The sequence below is a fragment of the Canis lupus genome, chromosome 22, assembly GCF_048164855.1.
Source record: "Canis lupus baileyi chromosome 22, mCanLup2.hap1, whole genome shotgun sequence".
Taxonomy (NCBI): Eukaryota; Metazoa; Chordata; class Mammalia; order Carnivora; family Canidae; genus Canis; species Canis lupus.
This window is the reverse complement of record NC_132859.1, coordinates 5590925-5599364: the sequence shown is the minus strand read 5'-3', so window position 1 is coordinate 5599364 and position 8440 is coordinate 5590925. Positions and strand designations below refer to the sequence as shown.

General features: G+C 41.7%; 2 long non-coding RNA genes across 2 annotated transcripts in view; one reads left to right on the top strand and one right to left on the bottom strand.

The window, feature by feature from the left end:
* The first annotated feature begins 483 nt into the window (after positions 1 to 483).
* LOC140613811 (uncharacterized) overlaps positions 484 to 8440 on the top strand; it is a 35065-nt gene continuing 27108 nt past the window's right edge. Inside the window, exon 1 of the long non-coding RNA XR_012014701.1 lies at positions 484 to 810. This is a non-coding gene — a long non-coding RNA (uncharacterized lncRNA). The remainder of the gene's footprint in view (positions 811 to 8440) is intronic.
* On the bottom strand, positions 2198 to 8168 carry LOC140614416 (uncharacterized). The gene is made up of 2 exons (XR_012015278.1): positions 8025 to 8168; positions 2198 to 3767 (listed from the first exon to the last, which is right to left on the bottom strand). It is a non-coding gene; the product is annotated as an uncharacterized lncRNA (long non-coding RNA).

Here is an 8440-nt window from a genome sequence, read left to right as displayed (position 1 = left end):
GGCCTGAGGAAAGTCTGTGTCAGGCTTCCAACCGACAAGACTGCTGGTAACTTGGTTATTTATTTATTTATTTATTTATTTATTTATTTATTTATTTATTATTTATTTATTTATACCACCGTGTTTGTGGTAAGGGGTTGGAGAGGCCATAGAAGAGCAACGCAGCATCCATGAAGCCACTAGGCTGTGGCCCCGCCAGGAGAGGCCTGTGGCCAAGGCTGTCGGCCTGCAGCAGCCTTGGGGCCGGGAGTAACTTTCCTCTGCAGAAAATGTGCCGCTGGCTTGCTTCACGGTCTTCCTGTTGTGCAGCTTCGAGCGTCTCCAAACACCCGCCAGCCTGTGTTAGGAGCATGATTTTCTGCATTTGGGGAGGCAGGTTCACAAGCAAGACCCGAAAGGGTTTGAATCCACTTCCGAACGGGATCTCTGGCGTTGTGCTGTGTTCGTTACGGGTGGGGTCACTATTACATTTTAATTATCTTAAAACTTCGCCTCAAGGCCCAGGGCGGCTGTTAGTAATCCAGCTGCAAAGCCAGATGTGCCCCGGGGGGGCCGTGGCTGTGTCTCAGCCCCAAGGGCCTCAGGCCGTTTGCGAGGTGAGCTAGAACCCACGGAGGCCTTCCGGCTTTCTCTTCAGGCTCGCGCCTTGCCCGGGGCCATCTCCCGGCCCCTCACAGGCCTCCCTTGGCAGACGCTGGTCACTGCTCCAAACTGTTCCGTTCTTCACGCCCTTTCTTCCTTTCCCTGCGGTCAAAACAGCTAGTGCCTCCAGGTGCTGCTCCCTTGCAGGTGAGGAGCCCTCAGATCCAGGTGAGTGGCTCTGGGGTGGAGGCTGAGGAGCTGAGGCCCGCGGTCCCCACGCCAGGGACGTCTTGGAGTCCGAGTGCTTCCAAAGGGCTGTGTGGGCCTTGCAGGCCCAGAGCTCCAGTGTGAGCTCCGCACGCACACGTTGCACGCCTGCTCCCGTCCACACAGAAGCTCCGAGGTCAAAGGTCAGAGACCTGGGGGCCACACGCTGATGGCGGTTGGGCTTTGCCATCTGGTGGCCGAGGCGGGGTGCTCGTTCCCTCAGCTGTGAAAGGAGGCCACGGACCGTGACCGCCTCGGGCGTGTCGTGAGCTCTGAGGGAAATCCTGTGTGTCAGCGAGTCAAGACTCCTCGTACCTTCCCAGTCAGTGACTTTCTAGTTTGGGCCTAGGACGAGGCATTTTGTGGAAGACCCAGGGAAACGCAAAAGGCACAGCCTTAGACCCAGGAGCTCTCTCGAACCCTCCAGACCTTCTGCTTGTGAAGGGGCCCAGAAACATAACTGTGCACTTTATTTACTTATTTATTTTTATTTGTATTTTTTTTCTAGCTCAATATAGTTAGTAGTGTCTCTACTCGGCTTCAGATGGCCAATGTAGTGATTCAGCAGTTCTCTACGTTTCTCGGGGCTCAGCATGAGGAGTGTGCTCTGAATCCCCTTCACCGATGTCACCTCGTCTGCCCAGCTCCCCTCTGGGAGCCATGGGTTTGTTCTTTACAGTTTACAGTCTGTGTTTGGGTGTTTCTCTCTTTTTATTTTGTTCATTTTTTTTTTATTTAAATTCCACAGAAGTGTGAAATCCTACGATATTTGTCTTTCTCTGACTTATTTTGCTTAGCATTATACTCTAGCTCCGTCCATGTGCTTGCAAATGGCAAGATCTCATTCTTTTCTGTGGCTGAATAACATCCCATTGTCGTATATACCAGTTTATGTAAGAAAAGTAGTTAGCGCATACACACCTAGAACTTGTCGATTTTTATCATCAACAGTACAACCTATTACCTAAATCCTTGGATATGTATGTGGGTATTTACTTCCTGATAATTCTCACAATTCAGTGAGGGGAGTGGAATATAAAGGAGAAAAATGTGCCATGAACTCCCAGATTTTTTTCTCTTTAATTATAATACACTGAGGAATAGAGGTAACTTAGTAGAGATTATCTTCAAAAAAAAAAAAAAAAAAGTCATGGTAGTCCAAAAAAAAAAAAAAAGTGTCTTAGAACACATCCCTACATCTCTTGCAGAAATTCTACTCTGTTCAGGATCCTTTCATCCCTGCTCTAAGACAGACATGGTGCTGAGTGAAGCTGAAGACGTTGAGAATAATTTGGTGATGGCTTTAGGCACAGAAAACTATCAATGGTTTCATCCTGAAGACTTGAAATACCAAACAAAAGCCAAAACCCTTCAACTTTAATTTTAGAAATAAAAAATAAAAGATGGGCTATAGCTTGAACAAACCCAGAAGAGCCCTCTTAAGACTTCAGAAAAGAAAAAGCGAGATTTCTTTTTTACAAGTTACATTTACAGAAAAGCCTTATTATAATAAAAGCTTTCTCCTTAAGAGATACTATTCAGAATTGATTACCCTTCTTCACAGGATACAACAATAGATATGATTGACAAGCGTGCCAAAGGCTTCATTCTTCTGATAATCAAATGTTCCTCCTAGGAGCCAATTTAAAGGAGTTGTTATATTTTGAGGTGCTGTCATAGACTCCTTGGAAGGAGCTAGAACTAGAAATGTAAGTTTCTTGTGTCTGCGTTCCCAAGGACTCCATGTCAGAATATTATGTCTAATTTAATAACATAATTTTTTAGAAGTTTTTGAAGCTGTCTGGAAAAATGGAACAGCGTAACCTCAGTTCAATCTTTGTAAGCAGCTTTCAAACATCAAAACGGTGCTTTCTGTATTTACTTCTTGTCGTTGTGACTTGATATTTACTGTACAGCAAACAGTGAATTGAGTAGTTAGCGTTTAAAATTCAAATGCAACACTGTTAATTATAATTGTTAATACTACTTTGAGCAGAAGTAGAGTTAGTACCCTCTGTAGCGTGAAGGGATGACCCAATCTCAGAATAACTCAGAATCTCAGAATCTCAGAATCTCATATGCTATTTTCTGCTGAAAGGAGGGGTATGAATATCTATCAATTTAATCAATTCTTCCAACGACAAATGAGGCTATAAAAATCACAAACTAGGTACGTCTAACCTGCACAGAAAGGTGTTACCTTTCTGGGGTGACCTGTATCTAGAACCTACCACACACTCCATAAATCCGAACTACACTACCAGTTAGGAGTGCCATTTGCCAGATACAAAGACCTAAAAATAAGTGGCTTAAAAATACATGAACTTTTCTCTCGTGTATGATGGAATCCAGAGATAGGCTGTTCAGGCCTGGCATGTTGACTTTTTTTGTATTAATATCTTTAGAATACTTTTATTTCCTGCTTTGCTGTGCTTAGCAGAAGCTTATATCCTCAGAACACCTCATGCTCCCGATGGCTGCCCTATCTTACCGATCACAGGTAGAGAAGGAAAAAGGAATATGCAAAATGGTCAAGGCCAGCTGAATCCTTGCTGTTTTAATGAGACTTTTCCGAGTCCCGGTGAACAGCTTTTGCCCAAATAACATTGTCCTGAGCAGAGTTACATGCCTTCCCTTTTCTTTAAGGTAAGCTGTAACGTGTGTTTTGACCGGATTTTAAGCATTGTCAAGCTTAAAATCAAAATTCTGTAGTTAAGAAAGAAAAAGGAAAATTGGATTTGGAGAGGCAACTGTCTTTCCCAGTGTTATGGTGACGATTATAATTATTGGGAAGTCCACGAATAAATGAATCTTCTTCCAGTAGTTTGCTTCTGGGTGTCTCTCCTGTGCTGTTCCCCTTTCAGCAGCTTCTACTGGCTTAGGAGAGCCACCCGGTAAGTGCTCAAGAATTTCACAAGCTGGCAATTAAACACACACACTTAAAAATTAAATAATAGAAATAGAACTGAATAAATTATATTAGAAACAAAGATAGGAGATACTTAGAACATTAGAAGTCCTTAATTATTTTACTATAATTTGTTATTATTTAAGCCCTTGAAGTTACGTACGTCTATTAAGTCTGCACGATGACATTTCTGTCATGGGGTCCTGCTGTAGATCTCTTCCCAGTCCTGCATTTAGTGACGTCACATTGGTAGCTTTAAAGCTGATCATCGAGGGAATATTTATACCACAGAAACTGACATATACTAAAATGTGGGTCCTTTTTTTTTTTTTTTTTTTTTTTTTTTTCTGGAGAGTAGGTTTTCAACCTTTACCAGCACACTCTGCCTTCTATTAGCTAAAATATTTTTTGATAGTTTGCAATATTCATGCTGGCCAGCCAAAAAAAAAAAAAAAAAGGAAAAAAAATCAGGAATCAGGATAGGGACAAATTTAGTATGTTTCAGTAACCTTTTAATCACATCCAGAAGGTTAACTAGTGAACACATTAGAAGAGGGAAAGGATTGTTCTTTCCCTGTCCTTGCCTTGCAACAGTTCTCCTGGGACCACCAGTACTACCAGCCAGATATTTCAGCTCTGAGCTAGGGAAATGAAGCTTTTGTGACCAATATTCTGGAGAGATAAGCAAGGAAAGGAATTGACGCATGTTTCCCCAAGGACTAATGATTTTGTTTAGGTTCCTTGGAGTTTGGGGCCACTCGTCAGAAAAGAAAAAGGCCCTTTGAAAAAAATTCTGCCTCACTGATTGTTGCTCTTTGGTGGGTATGAAAATGAGACATTTTAGGGGAATAAACATGAGGTTATTAAGCAGAAAATCAGTGAGACACTGTAGTGGGGATCATTCCAAAGAGTGGTTTATAACCCCTTCTCTTCATCTAGTATTTCAAGTAAGCCTGTTAAAGCTAATTTTGCTTTTTCACCTTGGGTGTTTTTCTTTTGCTCTCTTCAATCCTGTGCAAACTTCCTGCCCCACTGTCGGGAGTTGGAGACGGTGCCAGAGAGATCTATAGGAGAAAGCATTAGGACACCCTACCTTGGCGGGGTGTAGGGAAGCAAGCACTCTTCACTGCTGGGGGGTGTGAGTTAGTATGACATTTATGAAGGAATCTGACGATATTTATCCAAAATTGTAAATGCATATAACCTTTGACCCAGCAACTTTACTTTGTAAATATATTCTGCATATATGCTTGCACATATGCTAAATGCTGTAGGTTCAAATTTATTCACTGAAACATTTTTTACATAAGAGCAAACGGTTAGAATCAACTCAAAATCCAATAAGGAGTGGCTACAAATTAGGCCTAATTTTTATAGTGGAGTGCTATGTATCTGTTAAAAAATATTTGTAGGAACTATACAGTGGGGGGAAAAATATGTCTGAACAGTATATTTAATATACCTTTTGTGTAAAGTAAGTGAAAATAAAAATCTAAATGTTCATCTTCTTGAATATGCATGACTCTGGAAAGATCCATAGAATCCAAGAATAGACATGTATATGTGGAAGGGAAGGAGGTTCTTTCTGGCTAGATGAGGGACAATGTTGGAAGGCAAGGAGCTTTTTTTTTTTTTTTTTTTTTTTTTTTTTACTTTTATAGTTATTCATTTTTCTGAGCCATGTGAACATACTATCTAATTAAAAATTTTTTAAAAATCTTAAACTGTATATACAGCTTATAGTGCTTAAAGAGTAAGAAGCTTGCCCTTTGTCAGCAGACACATTATTTAAGCGGATTTGAGAAGGAATTCTAGCTTTGAGATGGCTCACTCCAAGGTTTAACAGAGGAGAGTTCAGTGAGGGACCATGTGCTGATTTTAGGGAATCCGTGAATGAGGATGATGCAGTCCGGGATTAGCAAAAACAGGATACCAGAACCACTGCTAGGTCACGAGAGAAGGATGGGGGTTGGAGTTGTCCTGAAGGCACTGCAGGGACAAGAGCTCTAACAGTACAAAGCAGCTACTGCCAAAAGCAGTGGGGCAAAGAGGAACAAAAAGAATAATATCCCAGTCTTCCTGTTTTTCCAGCATAATCTCCTGATAGTGCCAAACAGAACTCGAGGACCCGGAGGCCTAGGGGGAGTGTGTAGTCATCTTCCTGGTGGACAGAAGAGGGCAGAGAAGGGAGGAGAACAAATCTGGGTAACAAATGAAAAATCACCAGTAGGGGATGTTAGGATGACAACTTGCATCTTGGCTGTGTGTGCGTAGGTCCGTCCACGTGTGTTAGATAAATAAGTTGAAGATGGCGCCTGTATATTGGCCCTGACACTGTGTCTTCTTCATGGCAAGCTAGGACCATTAGCTCAAATCCTGGCAGTGTCAAACTCCAATGTTTACATGTCCAGTGGTTTTCAATTTCAGCCCAAGTGGACGTATTTTTAGCTATTTAGCGACTGCCTGCGTTGTGTACTCCCTGAAACTGTGCACATCATCTTCCAGCCATAGATAGACAAACTGTGGGGCTGTAGAAAGCTGCCAACCCCTGCTGCCCCTTGCAAATTTCTGACCAAGAGGTTCCCCACTTGGAGGCTGAGCGGCATCACCCAGACCTGTGAGCCCCCTGTTCGATTCCCCTTCTCCCCAGGGATTTCCTTGCCTCCTTCCCTTGGGGTGATGACCCCACCCTGTTGTCTCTGGACAGTCCTCTTCCAGGAAAGGCTTTCCCTCTCCTCTCTCATGCAATCTCTCACACACCACCCAGTAAAGCTGGTTATATATCACTGCCACCTTGTGGTCATATTTTTCCCCTTGATTAGCCCTGAAATCCTCTAAGTCATCACCTAGTGCTCACACATGGACAACTACTGAAATTCAGTTCATGTAAGTGAGTATTCAGATAATTTTTTCATAAGTTATTCCATTGAGTTTCTAAAATAACTTTGTGGGCTAAGACCTATTCTCCCCACTCGAAGGTTGTTGAATGGCTTGTTCAAGGCCTGAAGGCTGTGGTGAGGCCATAATGCAAACTTGGGGTAACCTTATGACTTCAAATCCCAAACCTTCCTCAAGACTATACACAAAACTCCTCTTCAATTCTTGACCTCCCTCATATTCCCACCCTTCCCTCGTCTGGTGCACAATGTTTATGATCACTTTCTTTCAAGGGGCACAGTAACATACTCTCAGAGGTTCATCTGATACCCAGGATTCAACAGATTCACGCAAAAAGTAGACTGGAGACTTTCTGAATCTTCTGTTTCTAGACATATAACTGCATTACTTTAAATTTTTTTGCAGCCCAAAATCCCTTACATATGTTTTATAAAATGTAATACGCTTCTTTTTAAATGCAAAGCTCGGCTTATAAAATGGAGAAGAACAAATCTAGGGAATAAGAAACAAAATGAAAGATCCAAACACCTGAAATCATCCCTGTTAAGTTCTGATCTCTATGTGCCCCAAAGCCTTAGCTTTTTGCAGCTACATATAGGACAGGAAATCAGCTCTTAGAGCACTCAGAAGAGAGATTTTGAGTTGAAACTCCACATAAATCCGAGAGCCAAGAAAGGCTACATGCCCAGAGAATGCCAGATTTGTAAAATGTGCTTATCAGCAAAGAGAAACAATAACTTATCAGTCTTACTGTGAGTTCTAGGTAGAAGTAATTGGGGGGTTGGGGTTCATTTTTCACTGGCCTACATGGTCTATAGGGAACTCCAACCTAGGCAAGTAACTGTTACGTGGTTCCAGGTTGGTAGTAAAAGCAAATATTCCCTGGAGAGATGCCCAGTTAGCAGGGATCTCACTGAATTCCACCTACATAGCGTAGTCATTCAACGTGAGTCCAAATTCAAAGTTACAAAACACGTGAGGGATAAGGTCACAATGAACAAGAGCCAGTGAAACAGGAAAAAAGGTTAAAAAAAAAAAAAGTCCCCTCAAGGCCCTATTCAAATTATTGGATATGGCATTGCACACATGCACACAGTTATTGGATAGAAAATAATACAATGTGTGTAAGATTTCCAGAAGATTTGTGCTGAGCATGGTGTTCCAATTTTGGATTTGTTGCAGATGGGATAAAGAGAATATTTTTTTATTTACTCTTCTGGTGACTAATTGGAATGTGCCTTTTTAATGCCACAAATGGAAGTATAAGAATGGAAAACGTTCATAAAACAAATGGAAGTCTTCCTTGAAACTAAAAATTGTCATGCTACCCTCAGAGATAATTTTAACATAAGAAAGAGCAGACTCCTACCTCGTCTCGTGACTTGTCTGTCCTCTTTTTCCTCTCTGTAAAATGAAAATTATAAAACCATACTGTGGGAAAGGGAGAAAAAAGATTTTTTTCCCCTCTCCTGTTTTCTTTGGCAGCCTTGAAAAAGGAGGAACTGCTCCTTCAAAGAATTCTACTGGTTCTCATGGTGATAAGTTAATAAGTGTCCAAGCAGAGGCAGATAAACCTTGATCTATGGTGCTGATACAGAGCAATCTTCAAGGCACGTTGTTAAGTGAAAAAAACTTAAGATTCAGAACAGTGTGTAAATGCCCAATTGGTGTAAAAGAATATATATAACACATATTTGTGTATGCACAGAAGATTCATGTAGAAATATGCATGATAGCTGAGGGAAGAAGCAAGTGACTTTGGGGGAATCTGGAGCTGGAATACAA